Source organism: Castor canadensis, chromosome 13 (genome assembly GCF_047511655.1).
Source record: "Castor canadensis chromosome 13, mCasCan1.hap1v2, whole genome shotgun sequence".
NCBI classification, from domain to species: Eukaryota; Metazoa; Chordata; class Mammalia; order Rodentia; family Castoridae; genus Castor; species Castor canadensis.
This window is the reverse complement of record NC_133398.1, coordinates 77364276-77382447: the sequence shown is the minus strand read 5'-3', so window position 1 is coordinate 77382447 and position 18172 is coordinate 77364276. Positions and strand designations below refer to the sequence as shown.

The window sequence follows — 18172 nt, the reverse complement described above, 5'->3', positions numbered from 1 at the left end:
ACAGAAAGAGTTTAGGACAGTTCTTCACACTATAAAAAGTTCTCTATACTCCATATGTACTATAGAACAAATAGTTCTTTTCAGGGCTCCCAAAACCTGCACAAGAAAGAGAGTTTAAAGAGCTGTAACACTCTCTGCTTACCTCTTCCCTTTTAAGTAAAGCAAGTCTTTCATTTTGTAATTAACCAAAGCAATAAGATAACAGTGAAATTTTAAAGTAGTATTTGATATGCACCTTGCATATCAACTTTTAAGCATATTTTCTAGTGCTGGAATACTGCCCTACTTGTACACCCTAAGGTAGTAAAAGTGTGTACAGGTAGGATACAGTACATCCCCCTGGTTAAACAAATTAGATGCAGTTGCTCAAAACTTGGGTTGAGAGGTGAGTAAAATGGATCCATTTTCCTGGTGAAGGTTGAGCAGAGCCAGGAAGCATCCTTGGGCAGTTTCAAATCTGTAGTATGGAAGTGATCCTGGTGCTGGTGACTACGGTGATGGGAGTACAGTCCTGTTCTCAGTAGCAGTGCAAACCTCAGCACCCAGTTTGTAGTGGCAGAAGTAGCAGATAACTCAGAAGACTAGCTTTGGATACTTTTTGCACATCTTTCCTAGAAGCTGATAGCAATTCTGAAACTCCAGCCTTCTCATCTCTCCTGTGAGCCCCTCGTACCCTGTCAACAGACTTTGTTGTGTGCTTACCTGACTTATTACTGCCTTGACTAAAGAAAATATTCAATTCATGGTTTTATAGCACAGGCTTCTAAGGAAACAAGTGCCTATTCTCTGATTACATTCACAGTTTTATTCAATCTAATCCTCCTTCCACTTTCCTAGGACTTCCTTTTCTAATTTGGCTCAGAGCACACAGTTCCATCTTGTTTGGTGTCTGCAATGCTGGGCTTTGTGCTATACAAGTAGTTACGTTCTTATGGTCTTTTGCATTGGAAGTTCTTAACTTTTTCTGTGCTGCCAACACACTAGATGAATATGAAATCCTACAAGTGCATATGACTCATAGCGGTGAGGTGCTGTGGGAGTGAGAATGAACTGGGACACTAGAATAAAATAAGAACAAGCATTTGAAATCCCAGAGCAAAAACCTGATTTGCCACTATTTATGCCTCATACTGCCTCCCCCAACACTAATCTACAGTTGAGATTTGTTTTGTAAAAGCTAATCAAAATGACAGGCCTTAGGTAGTAATGAATAACTTTTATTTTCTTTCTTTCAAAAATAGATGTAGAAAGAGAAACAGTAATATCCAGGGAATATGAGTCCCAGAGAGAGACTTTGTCCTATAATCTACCACCCTTGGATAATACATGATATGAAACTCACAGACAAAATAATGTCTGAATGGTTTTAGTAAGCAGGTATAAAAGTTGTGCTGTGTGAAATAATGCTGCAAGTCATAGAAAATCACTGTAGCTGTGTATTTTAATAGGTGTGATACTTAGAGTAGTTAATCTTTTTGACCCCTCTTAACTTCTTAATTGATCAGAATATTGCTAACACCACATGGTACACATATCTTTTTTAAAAGACCTAATTATATTATAAATGCAATTTATTTTTATGTAAATTTGCTCTGATACGAATTAATGAAAAAACCTTTACAGCCTCTTTGTGAAAGATGAGGGCAGAGCAAATAAGATCTGCTCTCTGAGGGCTTCTTATTTTATTTCTTAATATGCCAGATTTTGTTCTTAGATATTATATTAACCTTAGATATGTTAGTAATCAAGTACAGGCAGACAGTTGTCTCCTGATTACATATATGAGAAGATAAATATGGTATTTATGTCAATCAAAGTCAACTTCAATTCACTTGTTGATTAGTCCCATGCTTAATAGAGGGTTTTTTTCCCATTTATTTATTTATTGTGCTGGGTTGGGGTACATTGAATCATTTACAAAAGTTCTTACAATATATCAAATATATCATACTTGAATTCATCTCCTCCACTATTCTCCTTTATTCCTACTCCCCCCCATTCCTAGAACAGTTTCAACAGTATCATTTTTCATTTACATATGAGTGTACACAGTATTTGCACTATATTCACCCCCCAAATCCCTTTTCCACCTCCTCCACCCTTCCACTGTTCTGCCTTTCTACACAGGGAGTTTCCTTGTGACATTTCCAAATATACATGTGTTGCAACCCAAATTGGTTTTCTTCTTTCTACCTTAGTCCTATTCTTATGGTGGTTTCAACAGGTTTTAAAATTCTATATTCATTCTTTTATAGAGAATGCATAAACCATATCCACCTGCTTTACTTCCAGCTTAAGAGAAGTCAGCCAAAAATGAAAATGTATATTTACCACCCAGTAATCTTCAGGGTAAAGATGCACTATCCCTAGGTATATTTGCTGAATGTGAGAAAATCTATAAGACCTTGGCAGATTTACAGATACGTCGTAATGTATGTAAGCATTGTCTGGTCTATGAAAAAAATTAAATAACTGTAAAAACAATGTCACAACATTACAGAGAGTTTGGCAAATAAAGGGGAAGCCATCAATCATAATCTCAGCACTCAAACATTAAACCAAGTGCAGCATTTGTGGGTTTTCTCCCTTTTGTTTTGCGTTCAGAGTGTTCTGTTATTGCAAGCATAAGGCACTCATAACAACCTTGTTCCTTTTTATCAACGTCAGTTTAAGATGGATTTTTTTTATATGCTGCTGTATTGACTCATACTTATCCATTTTAAATGTTGCATAGTTTTTCAATCAGGTAAAATAAATGTAATTTACTTAACAAGTTATACTTGTGGGCATATGGCTTACTTTTAACATTTTAAATAAAACATGTTTCAATGACTATCTCATGTTTTCCATCTTTTAGTAATTTCTTCAAGACAATTTACACATTATACAATTACTTTTTTTTAATTGGTAACTTTGGTTGAGAACAATTACAAAGAGTGTTGGAGAAAAAAAAGCTAGTTTACAAGGTGAGGAAGGAATGGGGGTGATGACCTAGAGAATTTTTCTGCTGATTGTACAAAATATTTTCAAGAACAAAATGATTAGATCTATAAGAACAAGAAGAAATGACTGAATGAGTGAGGCTCCAACAAGGCAGGATGCTCTGGGGTCCAGAACATGGTAAATTTCCAGTTACCAGGAGGAGGCAAAGACATCACTTTCCCTTTATGTGAGGGAAATCACGCTTGTAGATGTAGATGCGAAGAAGCCTGTTGGTTTATAGACAAGAAACTGAGGGAATTCTTAAGTGATTGCAGTGGTCATCTGCTGGGAGAAGAATAAAGAATGTTTAAAATAGCCATTATTAAGAATGAAAGAAAATTGACTAGTAAAATAATAATAGCTGCCATTTTCTTTTGTGCACTCAGTATGTGCTTGTTAATATGGTAAGTGCATTTTATGCATTGTTACATAATAGTTGTATCAGTTTCCTCCCATTTTCTATGCTAGCAGTTTATGCAGGATGAAGAATTTATTCAAGCATTAATTTTTTCCAGGTATGTACAGTGGAAGAGCAATGCTAAAAGGGAATTGAGTTCCTGGCTTGAGTGAGGTTGAGGTGGGAGTTCTTCCATCTCAGTTTGATGGGAGAGGGTTTCAAAGGGCATGTGGTACTGAGTATGCTATACAGGATGTATATGGGGCCAAATCTTGGGGCATCTTTTGTGTTAATTGGAGATATCTGACTCTGGTATCATTTACTTATTTCCTCATTAGTTGGTTACTCCACTATTTCTAAACAAACCTCCAATGGTGTATGGGTAGAAAGCAAAGTGGAAAGGTAAACTGAGTTTAAATATGTGAAGTAGTCATAGGTAGGAGGGGCCATATATTGACCCCATCCTCATGGAAATGCTTTTTACAAGGTTATTCCTTCACAGGTTTCAGAATCTGCCTACTTGAGTTAAATAGTGACTCTGCCTTACCACTGGTAAGCTAAAGCCAGTGTTTTTATTCTTCAGTTCACCCATCTGTGAAATGGGAATGATCATGTATGTGCCTCATAAGATTGCTTTGAGGATTACATAGAGTATATAGAGGAGCTAAGTTAAAACTAGCTGTTATTGTCACTTGTTGAGCCTCCTAAGTGCTGGTGACATGCTAAATATTTTATTATCTTAGCTCATTTCATTCTCACAAAAACTTTTTGAGATAAGATTTTTCCTCCATTTTACGGATAAACTGAGGCTTAAAGAAATTAAATCATTTGCCGAATTAGTCACTTGCTTAATTTAATGATTTGTCTTTCTAATTAATGAATGACAGAGATAATATTCAAATCAAGACTAAACCCTTGGTTTGATGTGACTTTCATGAGCAGATGGCTATTTCAGTTTCTTTCATTTTTGGTTTTGCTCTTGCTAAATCTGCTAAAAAGTTTGTTTTGGAAGCTAGTATACATACAGTTAGTGGTTTACCCTTATCACCTCAAATTTCTTTACCATTTCCTTTCATCAGTGCCTGCTATCAGTGTCTTTGGCAGAGGACTGCCTTCAAGATACTGAAACCACTACAATAGGTCATATAAACCCTAACATAAACAGAATCATTAGGGAGCTTGTTGAAAACAGATGGCTGACTGACCCCATCTCCTGAGACTGTGATTTTTTTGGGGGGTTGGTCCTAGAAATCACAACCTTAACAAGTTCCCAAGTCTGACAATCATACTTTGACAGTCACTGGTCTAGAGTCTTCATTTTCATCAACTACAAGTACTTAGCGTTACTAAAAAGCAATGCTGTCTAAAGTAGAATGTACAATTCTTTTTGGTTTGCATTTTAGTATCTTTTATTTTTTTTATTTTATTGTTTTTACATTTACTCACATGTATATACATTGTTTGGGCCATCTCTCTTCCTACCTCCTTCCCCCTCTAGGCAGAACCTGTTCTGCCCTCTTGTTCTCCAGTTTTGTTGAAGGGAAAACATAAGAGCTAATAAGAAAGACATAGCGTTTTTTGCTAGTTTGAGATAAAGATAGCTATACAGAGAGATTCCTAGTGTTACCATGCATATGGGTAATATGACACATATTGGTTCAACTCTACCAGACCTCTTCACTACTTCTTAGTCTCCTTCCCATAGTGGCCTCAGCCAGTTTAAGATTAATATACTCACTCCTCTACAGTGAGCACTTCAATCACATTCAACTTTTAAATTTCCTTCTCTTTCCCTATTCCTACCCACACATTTTCCCCTTAGTATGTGACCCATGTCCAAAAATATTACTGAATTTGTTTTAGGTCTATAATCTGCATATGAGGGAGAACATGCAATGTTTGATATTCTGAGCCTGGCTAACTTTGCTTAAGATGATGTTCTCCAGTTCCATCCATTTACTTGTGAATGACAAAATTTCATTCTTCTTCATGGCTGAATAAAATTCCATGGTGTATAAATATCACATTTTCTTAATACATTCATCAGTAGTGGGGCATCTTGGCTGTTTCCATAGTTTGGCTATTGTGAATAGTGCCGCAATAAACATGGATGTGCAGATGCCTTTGTAATAACCAGAGTCGCATTCCTTCAGGTATATTCCAAGAGAGGGATTGCTGGATCATATGGCAGATCTATGTTTTGTTTTTAAAGAAGCCTCCATATTGTTTTCCAAAGTAGCTGTACTAGCTTACGTTCCTACCAGCAGTATATGAGGGTTCCTTTTCCCCTGCGTACTCACCAACGTTTGTTGTTGAGGGTGTTCTGAAGCTAGTTATTCTAACAGAAATTAGGTGGAATCTTAGTGTGGTTTTGATTTGCATTTCCTTTTTGGCCAGGGATGGTAAGCCTTTTTATCATGAGTTTTTTGGCCATTTGGACTTCTTCCTTTGAAAAAGTTTTGTTTAGTTCAGTTGCCCATTTCTTTAATGGTTCGTTGATTTTGGGGGAGTTTAGTTTTTTGAGCTCCCTGGATATTCTGGTTATCAGTCCTTTGTCTGACGTATAGCTAGCAAATATTTTCTCCTACTCTGTGGGTGGTCTCTTCAGTTTAGAGACCATTTCTTTTGTTGTGCAGAAGCTTTTCAATTTCATGTAGTCCCATTTGTCTATCTTTTCTCTTAGTTGGTGGGCCGCTGGAGTTCTACTGAGGAAGTCCTTGCCTATACCTATTGTTTCCAGGGTATTCCCTCTCTTTCATGTACTAACTGCAAGGTTTCAGGTCTGATATTAAGGTCCTTAATTCACTTTGAGTTGATATTAGTACAGGGTGATAGGCATGGATGTAGTTTCAGTTTTCTGTAGGCAAACAGCCACTTTTCCCAGCAACATTTGTTGAAGAAGTTATCTTTTCTCCATTGTATGTTTTTTGGCAGCTTTGTCAAAAATAACATGGGCATAGCTGCATGGATTCATATTCAGGCTCTCTATTCTGCTCTACTTGTCTTCATATCTGTTTTTGTGCCAATACAATGCTGTATGGTTCTGTAGAATAGTTGGAAGTCAGGTATTGTGATACCTACAGCATTGCTCTTTTTACTCAGTTAAAATATTGCCTCAGATATTCGCAGTCATTTGTGTTTCCAAATGAACTTTCGGATAGATTTTTCAATCTCTGTGTTGAATGTCATTGAGATTTTGAAGGGAATTGCATCAAACATGTATTTTTTTTGGTAGTGTAGCCATTTTTACTCTGTTGATTCTGCCAATCCATGAGCATGGGAGATCTTTCTACCTTCTGTAGTCTTCTGTGTCCTTGTCTGGTTTTGTGATGAGTGTAATACTGGTTTTGTAGAATGAGTTAGGAAGTATTCTTTCCTTTTATATTTTATGCTAAAGTTTAAGGAGTGTTGGTATTATTTCTTCTTTAAGGGTCTGATAGAGATCAGCAGAGAATCTGTCAGGTCCTGGACTTTTCTTGGGGGGGAGACTGTTTCTTGCTACTTCAATTTCATTATGTGTTATAGATTTGTTTAGGTGGTTCATACTCTCTTGGTTCAGTTTTGGATGGTCATAAGTACCTAGAAATTTGTCCGTTTCTTCAAGACTTTCCAAGTTATTGGAATATAGGTTCTCAAAGTAGTCTCTGGTAATTCCCTGGATTTCTTTGGTATTTGTTGTTATTGCCCCTCCCCCACTTTTTCTGATTTTACTGATTTGGGTCTTTTCCCTCTTCATTTTAGTCAGATTTACTATGGGCTTTTCAATATTTATTATGCTTTCAAAGAATCAACTTTTTGTTTCATTGATTCTTTGTATATTTTTTTTTGGTCTCTATTTCATTAATTTGACCCTTACTTTTTTAATTTTTCTCCTTCTTGTTTTTGGTTTTGCTTATTCTTGTTTTTCTTGGAGTTTGAGATGTAGCATTTGGTCATTTATTTCACATCTTTCTGTCCTTTTAATATATGCACTCATAGCTATAAACTTTCCTCTTAGAACTGCCTTTGCTGTGTCCCATATGTTCTTGAAGGTGGTGTTTTCATTTTCATAATTTCTAGGAAACTTTTGAGTTCCTCTCTTATATTTCTTCTATGACCCACTGATCACTGAGCAATGTGTTTTTCAGCCTCCAATTATTTGTGTGTTTTCTGTTATTGCTTTTGTTGTTGAGTTCTAGTTTTATTGCATAGTGATTAGGTAAAAAGCAGGGGTTATTTCTATTTTCTTATCTTTGCTGAGGCTTGCTTTGGGCCCTAATGTATGATCTATTTTAGAGAAAGTGCCATGGGCTGCTGAGAACAATATATATTGTGCAGTTGTCAGATGAAATATTCTGTAGACATTAGTTAGGTCCATTAGATCTATGGTGTCATCTAGTTCTAGGATTTTCTAGGATTTTTTTGTTTGGATGATCTATCTATTGGTGATAGAAGCATATTAAGTTCTCCCACTACCACTGTGTTGGAGTCTATATGTGCTTTTAAGTCCTTTAATGTATGTTTGATGAAATAGGGTGCATTGACATTGGGTGTATATAGGTTGATAATTGTAATTTCCTTTTGATGTTCTGCCCCTTTTATTAGTGTTAAGTGTCCTTCTTTGTCTTGTTTGAGCAATGCAAGTTTGAAGAGCACATTGTCTGATACAAGCATTGCTACTTCTGCCTGTTTTCAGAGAACATTGGCTTGGTAAATCGTCTTCTAGCCTTTCACCTTTAGCCAGTGTTTATTTCTGTCAATGATGTGGGTCTTTTGTCAATAACAGATTATCAGATCTTCCTTTTTAATCCAGTTTGCCGAGCAGTGTCTTTTGATGGGGGAGTTGAGGCCATTGACATTCAGTGTTAATATTGATAGGTATGTGGTGATTCCTGCCATTTAGTTGTTTTTGTTGTTTAAGGATTTCAGCATGTACAGCTGAAACAAAATTACTGTCTGGTTACTTGTCTTTTCTTCTCCTGTGGTTTAATACTTCCCATCCTCTTGTGGTTTTGTTTGTTTTCATCTTCTGTGTGAAAAATTCCTTAGAATCTTATGCAGTGATGGCATAGTGGTCATATATTGTTTTAAGTTCTGTTTATTGTGGAAGATTTTTATTGCTCCATCAATTTTGAATGATAGTTTGCTGGGTAGAGTATCTGAGGGCTGAAATTATTTTCATTCATTGCCTGAAATACCTCACTTCATGCCCTTCTTACTTTTACAGTTTCCACTGAGAAATTTGCTGTTTTTTTTTAATGGGTTTACCTTTATATGTTATTTATATTTTCTTTTTTACAGCCTTCAGTGTTCTTTCTCTGCTCTCTGTGCTTGTTGTTTTAATGATAATATGCTGTGGGGAGGCTCTATTTTCATCAAGTATGTTTGGTGTCCTGGATGCTTCCTGTACCTGAATGGGCAAAACTTTCTTGAGATTTGGGAAATTTTCTTATATGATCATTTTGAATATATTAGTATCCCTTCAGCTTGCACCTCTTCTACTTCAATGCCCATGATTCTCAGGTTTGGTCTTTTGACGGAGTCACTGAGTTCTTGCATATTCCTTTCTCAGCTCTTGAGTTGTTTGACCAAGTTTTATTATTTTTTTTTCTTTAATTTCTATTTTATCTTTGAGCTCTGATATTCTGTCTTCAACTTGTTCTAGTCTGCTGGAGTGGCCTTCCACTGTGGTTTTTGTTTGACTAAAGGACTTTTTATTTCTAGGATTTCTGTTTGATTTTTTTCTGAGGTTTTCTTTGTTCAACTCCTCTTTTATACTTTGTGTTGTCTTCTTTAATTCATATTTCTGTTTCTTTTACAGTGTGTTTTGTTTCACTTTGGTGTTGTTGAAGTCCTGTCTGAGTTCATGTATTTGGTTCTGTGTCTTCTCATGTTCTTTATTTTTACTGTCTTGAAATTTCGTGAGTGCATCTTGTACAGTCTAGTTAACCATGTCTGCTATCTTCTCCATGAGTTTCTCAATGATTCGTTTTAAGATTTCATCCTTGAGGGTTTTTTGTGGGCTCCTTAGTGACATTTATCATTGTTTTGTTGGGGTCAAGAACTGTGTATCCATTTTCTTTATTTCCTGCTGAATCCTGTATTGAATTATTTTTTTGAGGAGTATAGTTTCCATCCCTTGTTTTTCTTCCCATTGCTCCACTTGGTGCTATGCAACTATGTTCTTGATAGGCTAGTTGGTGGTTTTAATTGCCTGTTTTCTTTCCCTTGATTTAATTTTTGTGTTGTGACTGACTTGGTTGTTAGATAGGTATGTGCTCTTTCTGTCTCTGGCCTGGAGGTGAGACTTAGCAATAACAAATTCATAGGTTCAATTCTTGATCAGTTTTTTACATATTATATAGAAAACCCCTTGGGGATAAGATCTACAAATAGAGCGAATTGGGGGAGTAATGGTTATTAGGCTAGATATAGAAACTTTGGTAATTGGTAAAGGTGGCACTAAAAGTAGGGGGTAAAGTGGGGTAAGTGGGTGAAGAGGTACAGGGAGCTGCTGGGTTTTGGGAACCTCATGCGTGTTTGGGAGTATTTTTGTTGTTGTGGATGGTGCTTGTGTCAGGGATTGCAGGGGGCTGGTGTGTGTAAAGATTGTACAGTAGGCTAGTCAGCAGATGGTGAATGGCTAGTCAGTAGGATGGAGGGGCAGTGTGGTGACAGGTTGGGAAAGAGTGGGAGGGGAAGGTGAAGACAAGGGGAGGAAGTGGATGAGAAGGGGCAGAAAGAGTAGTTGGGAGGGAGAGCAATGGATTATAGCACAGGAAAAGGAGGGAAAGTGAAGGGTATGTGAATAGGGATAAGAAAATAGTGATAGTGAAGTTAATAATACAGGAAAAAAAAAAAACCCAAAACACCAGATAGAGGAACAACAAAAAGTTCAGGTTGTTTGGTGAAAGGTTGGAGTTATTCCTTAGGTGTCCAATCCTTGTATTGGCATAAGCAGTATCTGTAATGTGTTGTCACCAGGTAGTATTTGGCTCCTTCTCTCCACAGGGTGAGTTACAGTTGGTAGCTGAGGTAACTCTGCCAGTTTGTGTAGGGTTGTTGAACTGTTGTTGTTTTCACCAGGCAGCAGCTGTGTGGCTCTACAGCTGCAACTCTGTTTGGTTAGCTCCTTCTCCAGAGATGTTGGGCAATTCAGATTTGAGTAATGTCCTCTGTTCCAGGAGACCAACTCCATGATCCTCCACCTGCCCTACTTTGGGAGGTTGGCTTGTCGCCCCAGTCCTGCTCTCAGCATTTGTGCTTCTCCTGACCTTTGGTCATTGCTTGTTTGGCTAATCTGGGAGGTTGGCTTGTCACTTCACCCCCACTCTTAGCCTTTGTTGCTTTTTGTGCATTCATTCAAAGAGATTTTGGCTCCTTGCCCCACCCCCATTCTCCTGGGAAGGTTCAGCATTCCACCCGCACCTAGCTGTCAGTATTAGATTACAGTTTACTGTTTATGCTTTTCAGTCTTGTTGGGGGAGGTGTTCAGCCTGCCCAGGGGCTGTGTTGGATTATGTTCCTGGGGGATAGGGAGGGGAGTCTCGAGTGGTGCATGATGCTTACCTGTTCATCCTGCAGATTGATACAAGCAGCTTTGGAATCTCCTTTCCTTCTTTCCCTTCCCTTCCGTTCCCTTCTCTTCTCTTCCCTTCCCTTTCCCTTCTCTCTTTCCTTTCTTTCCTCCCTCTCTCCCTTTTTACCTCTCTTCTCCTTCCTCTTCCTTTCCCCCCTCCCTCCTCCTCCTCTTCTTCCTCCTTTTCTTCCTCCTCCTTCTTTTTTCTTCTTCTTCTATAGTACTGGGGTTTGAACCAAGTGCTTGCGCTTGCTAGGCAATTGTTCTACAAATTGAGCTGTACCCCAATCCTTTTGTTTTTAGACTGGATCTCAGTAATTTTGCCTGGGCTGATCTCTACCTCTTCATTCTACTGTCTTTACCTCCTAGGTATCTGGGATTACAGAAGTGTGCTGTTATATCATGCTTCCATTTCTTCTAAGTAGCAGATAGCTGATTTATGCTGTTAACTCAAATGTATTTAGCTTCAAAGTATATGACTGGTTCTATTCCATTCTTTTAAGTGTTTTCTATTTCATCTTTCCCTTAATTTTTTGATGTTTGAATTGTTTATTTTCTTTGCTTTTTTATTAATCACTACTAGTTTGCTCAATATGCTCTTAGTTTAGATTAATCACCCCTATCTTTTTTTTGGCTGCAGTGGGTTTTGAACTATGTCTTCCTCTTGCTAGCCATGCACTCTACCACTTGAACCATGCCACCAGCCCATGGTGGATGTTTTCAAGATAAGGTCTCATGAACTAATTTCTTAGGCTGGCTTGGAGCCATGATCCACCTAATCTCTGCCTCCTGTGTAGGATTACACTGGTGAGACACGCTTTTTAATTTGAGGGTCACATATTTTCATTCCAATGATAATTACCACTCTTCTCCTTGCTCTCTTATACTCTACTCAATTTCTGCACAAAAGATCAACTGATCCCAAATGAACACTGTTTCTCAGCACCATGTTCTAAAACCGTGCTCCTCTATCCTCTTCCTTCTATAGAGTTGGTCCTAAGAAATGCATTTACTTCTCTACTCCTTCTTTAGTCCTGCTATATTTATGGTGTGCTTTTACCCTCATTCTCTCCCCATTCACCTTTAAATCCTTGGGTTTGCTAAGATCATTTATTACTTATTTGAATTTTAGAAACAATGCTGTACACTTCTGCACGGAAGTGTCAATATGAGCTACTTGTAGGTACTGGGTTCTTTGGCTGTCATTAAATCACACTACTGAGGCTTTTTCTCTTCTCCCACCTCCTCCTTATATTAAAGGTTCAAGCTCTGCAGGTGGTTATCTTGAGTTTTGTTGTTTTATAGGAACTTGGCTTAGACCATGGAATGTTTGTGCAGGGGATATACATGTCTCCTACTTGCATGTGTGGGATGATGGTAGCTGCCTAAAAAAATGTTTCCATGGGTTGAATTATTGTTACACCTTTGTGGGCAAGCTGAAATGAGAATGAGAAAACAGTTTTGATAGGGATGTCCTTGAATGCTCTATAATTGAAAAAGTTAAATGATTTCCCTACAATTACTAATGTCTTGGACCCTGCTTCACAATAGACCTCATCACTGCTTTGACTCACATTTAAGCACTGCTGCTCCTTGGCATCACTACTTTTGGTCCCTAATACTCTTAAAACATTCACTTCTGTCTGGAGATGTAGATGACTTGCTATTTTCTGCAAAATCAGAGCATACTGTCCCTCTGTGAGAGTAAAATAAAATTTCAAGAGGAGACCAGATTCACCTTTCATCCAGTTTGTTTCTTTATCAAACTGAGGTGTTCCTTCCACTCACTGAGAAGATACCACCATATTTGCTTGTGTCTGAGGAAGGCCTACTTGCCTCCCTAAATAATTTCAAGGTGTGTCCTAATTTAATACCAAAATTTGAATTTGAAGATTTTCTGACTCTGATACCTCCTTTTCCTACTAGACACCATTGGGATGTGTCCTGGATCTATGAAAAGGGCTCCTTTGAGTTTAAGGTTTAGGAATATGAAAAGCAGGCAATTTTTTGTGAGTGTAGTACATTCTTCATTGAAATCATGTTTTTTTGAGAATAAAGTCTACATCAATGTATGAAACACTGAATTAACACAATTTATTAAAAAGGAATGAGATTAAAAAGGTTAAAAGGCCATTACAATTTTTCTAATTATTTTATAATTTACCAACAAGTTTATCTCTGAAATAGTGTCAATCTCAATGCTGTCTAAAAATTCCTAATAGACATCTGTTTTGGATTGTGGACTTCTTTGTTTTACATTTTTAAAAATGTTTGTTTTGTGTATTTTTAAAAATGGGAACAGATTTTCGATTCTAATTTTCCCTTAATTACCATTTTAAAACAGAAAAGTTTTCAAAGCTACAGGAACCTTAGGCTTAAACCTTGTTTTGATAGGATACAGTAATGTATGGGCATTCAGAAAAAAAACAAAACAAATAATAACACTCATCAGCTTAAAATAAACAGAAGTAATTATGTTCCTGAATACTTATACTCACATGATGAAATTCAGTTACATGTGAATGTTTTCTTGAAAGAAATTAAACATAAAAGAGAGAAAGGAAAAAACACATAGGGAGCAAGAGTGGTGAGGAGAAAGAGAGAGATAAAGGATCTTCTTTTTCCATTTTACTGTTTACTTTTGGGGAAAAATATTCATCCTGAAAAATGTTTGGTGCTATTTTTCCAGCCCTGCTCTATTTAACCAGTGCATTTTCCCCACAACGTGTCATGTTAAAGTACCAATTTCATAGTCTTTTGCAATAGAATGTTGGACCTGAGGTTGGACCTGAAGTTCTAGTCCTTGAATTCAAAACATTTTAGCTATAACACTTGGAAACCCAATTAAACATTCTGAACCCCACTATTCTTTTTTCACAAGGCTATGGTGAAGATCAAAGATGGGCATGGACTCCTTTTTCCTTGTTTTATTTTTTAAATTTTTTCCAAAGCTGTAAGCTAGCATACAACTCTCTAGAATACCTTCATTTCTCCAAATATTTGTGCATGGTCAGGGAACTTTTCATTTTTAAATGATGGATGTATTCTTATGGGAAAACATTCAGAAAAAATTCCAATTAATTTTTGTTTTACTATAGTGGTAATTGAAAACACCTTAATTTGAATCTTTCAGAAAAACAAAAAGTATTGTTCCTCAACTATTATCCTCACAGAGATTCTACTTTGTCAAAAACTTAACAAAGTAGAATTATGGATACATACCCTGTAGGGTTTCCATAAACACTTTTGATTACTTGCCATATGCATATGTCCCTCTGTAGTTTCCCCTAAACCCTGCCTCACATTTTGAGTGACATCCTGTGTTTGAGCTTCATCAACTGCCTACATGTATTCTAGCTTTGGAAACAACAGCCACCTGTTCTATTCTTCCTCAGATCTGAAAATCGATTGCTGTAATACATACCTCCAAAGCAAGAAGATTTAGCCAACTCTGTATTTGTGATGAGAATCAAAGGACACAGTATGTCAAGGTAGACCTGGAATTTATATTTTTATTTGTACTTATTCATGTAGCATTTGTGAGTCGTAGAACACTTGTTTGCTTATATTCACCTAAATGGTGAAGAAGGGTTATAGAATTGAGAAGTGATGGGGACTCGCTGGTATTTTTATTGAAGTAGCAAATAAACAAGTTGGGAACTTTAATGTTATATCTGTGAAGATCTTTCACTTCCATCCAGCTGAATTTGAGCAGTGAACAATGCAAACACATGACTCCCAGGTACAAGGAGATTCTGGTATCAGGAGGTCAAGGATGTCCCCTGCATGGAGAGCCTAGAGTCAGGTAGGGCTCGCCTGTTTCCCAGGTAAAGATGCAGAGACACATTTGCATTGCTTGGAATGATAGTAGTTGCTGGTCACAGGAGAGAAGAACCTGGAGACTGAAAGTCTATTTATTGAGTTTGGCAGTGCAGAAAGTAGAAACCATGAGTCCTAGTGCACCATTCTGCTGGGTTAACTTGCTCCACCTACCTTATAACTTGTCATGTGGAATGATCATTGTATTGGTTATTCAAGATATTAGTCCTTTTTAAAATCTCTACTACTTTCAGCCAAAATATTGTTATGGATTTACAAGTCATCTTTGATTTGCCAGTTGTCTCAGTTTAAATGGAGAAATATATGGCTCCATGGCACTTGTCAACTTATTCCTTGTCACACTTGATTTACTGTTTTTAGGAACTCTTTCTCTGTATCTAACCTAGACAGTCCCATTTTTCACTTTTGTAAAGTACCAACTGCTAGCCACAATATCTAAACATTCGTCCTTCCAGCCTCCTCTCTCTCTTTCATAAATGACCTCTATTCCAGGTTTATTTTTAAACACAGTTCACTTTGTATCCAATAGCTCATATATGTTATTCAACTTCCTTTATCTCCTCACTTGGATATTTTAAAGGAAATTTACGAATCCCAGCATTTTATTTGTAGATACTTCAAAATATTTTACTAAGACCTCTCTTTGAAAGACAGATGCAACATTATTCTTATAGCTAAGATTAAAAACAATTCCTTAAATTTCCTTGATTATCTCATGAAAGCACTTGTTTATTTGATTTGTGGAATCAGGACCACACATTGCCTGTGGCCATTAATGAAACTTGAACTTGCTTTTTTCCAAAGTATTTACCAAAATATTTTGTCATTTTAATGACACCAACTTTATACTTGCCTTATATTTCTATTCCTTCCTTTGGATCTCTGAATTTTTAAGTACTTTCAATTGAATATCTTTCAGTGTGTTCTATTATCGAAGTTCTTGAAATATCCATTGTCTACTTGTTAAGCCTGATGCTAGTTTGGAATGTCCCCCAAATCCCATGTGTTAAAAGCTTTCCCCAGTTTGGGAAGTAGTACAGACTTTAAGAAGTTGGGCCTAGGATGATGTCTTCTGATTACCAAGGACAAGTCAGACCCCAGCCCCCTCATCTCTCTCTCTCTCCCTCTCTCTCTCTCTCCCTCTCTCTCCCGCAGTCATGAGGTGAGCAGTTTTTTTGTGCATGGCCTCCACGATGTGCTCCTAACTAAAAGTGATGGGGCCAATCAATCATGGACTGAAACTTCCAAAATTGTGAGTCAACATCATCCTTTGTTCTGGATAAGTTGATTAAGACACTTGTTATAGTGGTGGAAAGCTGAATAACACCTTGCTAACTGGTTCCTTAGTGTGGTTTGTTACATTTGACTCTGAAATCAGCCTAGAGGAGAATGTTTGTTTCAGCTGATCTTTGTGACCTGCAAGGTGGTTGACATTTGCTTCTGCAAGTTAGGCTTGTTTCAGGTTAGCTTTTACAGTAATTCTATTGCTTGAGGTCTCTGTTTTCAAAGGTAGAGTTCATGCATACTCACACTTGCTACTTGAAATGTGGGAGTCCTGCTAGAAAAGCAGAATCTTGAGCCCTACTGAGTCAGGACCTGAATTTTAATGAATCCCCAGGTGGTTTGTACCCAGTTTGAGCTCATCAGAAGAAGTAACTTCTTGGGTTTTTAATCTCTAACACATGAATCTGTTTTTATCCATGCCCTAGAGAAGAAAGCAGTTTTCATCTTGCTTCTTCAAGCAGATGGGTAGAGTTTTCAATTCCATATTTCAGAAACCTGGGTGGTCTCTGTCCTTCCTGCTTATCTTGGTGAGCAAGCCTGTGCTCTGAACATGCAAACCCAGTTAGATGGCCTGTCCCTTGGGACTGTGGCCTACAAACAGTTTCTATATCTTGCTTTATTCTAGGACCTTTATTTACATGAAATTTTTCTAGGCATTTGTAAAAACAATGATATTTTTATTTTTTAGCACATACATGTTTATAAAATATGAGACGAGTCCTTTTCTACTGTCTTATACTGCTCCATTAATGCAAAATCTAGGTTCTAAGGCACTTAATTCAGTGAAATTACAGGCGATAGGAAGAGTAACAAAGGATTTTACAGAAAGACCATAGTTATTACTTACTTTGATTAAGTAGTGGAGTAGTATAGGCTTAATTATGACTGCTAGCAAAATTAAAGTGCATAGAAGTACTATAAAATCAACAGGAGGAAATGAAGGGAGAGGAAATGAAGAGAAAGTTGACTAGGTTGGCAAAATTAATGAAAAGCAAAGAAGAAAAAACAATAAAATTTTCTAAGTAGCAATTGTGTTAAATACCTGGTATGTTAATATCTCAACGAGTTTGAGTAACTGCTTTTCTCAAATAAATAATCAGCGTAGTGTAACACAAAGAAAATTCAATTTTTAAAAAAAGATACATACAATAAAGTGGCAGAGAAAAGTCAAAGTTTTAAAAAAATTGATAAAGAAATAACAGGCAAATGCAAAAGCAAAAAGAAAGCAGAGAAGGAAGAGAGAACTCAGATGAAGCAGAAATCAAGGTTACAACTATTAAAGAGGACTGGTGAAATTGACTTCAGAAAGGCCTTAGGTTTGGTTCAGCTGAGAGATGTTACATGTGGAATATGGATCCTCTCTCTACTTTTCTCTCCCTACGCACTTAATGCATCTATTAAGGCTTTTTGTACCAGTTTCTTGTATCTGGTGAGCAGTTAGGAAAGGAGCCAGGTTTTCTAAGTTTTATGGCCATGGCAAAGTGAAAATTCTTTTTCAAAAGCACAGAAGAATGATCACTTCATTCAGTTGATAATTCACAACAACTTTTTGCTCCTATGGGGAGGCAGGAACCTTGGAGACTAAGGGCGTGCTGCTTCCTGTAACTGTCCCTAAAGTGTCCTTGCTCTTTGTCCTTAAGGTACTTTACAGTTTCTTACTCTGATAGAATATTTCAGCCACTTTCACCACCATCTCATTTGCATTCCAAATAGAAATAGTAAAATAAAATGAGATATCATAAAATATCACCAAATATAATGTAAACAAAATAAATTCCCCTTATAAAATAATGTGTGGACTTGATTTGACTTTGCAAATGAATGGCTTTGGAGAAAATGGCCTACACATTTGGCAAGGCTGGGGACATCAGAGTCAGCCCTGGTGGCACAGCTATGGAGAACAGGGCAAAATTGAGATGCATAGCTGTTGAGAAGGCCAACTGGCAGAACAGCTGGACTGTGGAGATCCAAGCGTGAATAGGCACACTGACATGGTGATGTGGACCAGAGACAATTGCACTGCTGTGGAGAACAGGGTCTGGCCTGGTTGCCTGCCTGCAGAGATGTAGGCTGGTCTCAGATGTAATTCTGTGGTCAACTAGGCCTGCAAG

At 37.3% G+C, this 18172-nt stretch overlaps 1 long non-coding RNA gene across 3 annotated transcripts in view; it reads left to right on the top strand.

Moving 5' to 3' along the window:
• Positions 1 to 18172, top strand: part of LOC141415445 (uncharacterized) — a 297301-nt gene that overhangs the window by 206147 nt on the left and 72982 nt on the right. The window contains exon 4 of one of the 3 annotated variants that reach the window (XR_012440479.1): positions 14333 to 14428. The exons of 1 other annotated variant lie outside the window; for it this stretch is intronic. This is a non-coding gene — a long non-coding RNA (uncharacterized lncRNA). Of the gene's footprint in view, positions 1 to 14332; positions 15488 to 18172 lie in introns of those variants that run through there. One more of the 3 variants, XR_012440476.1, reaches the window with a different exon arrangement.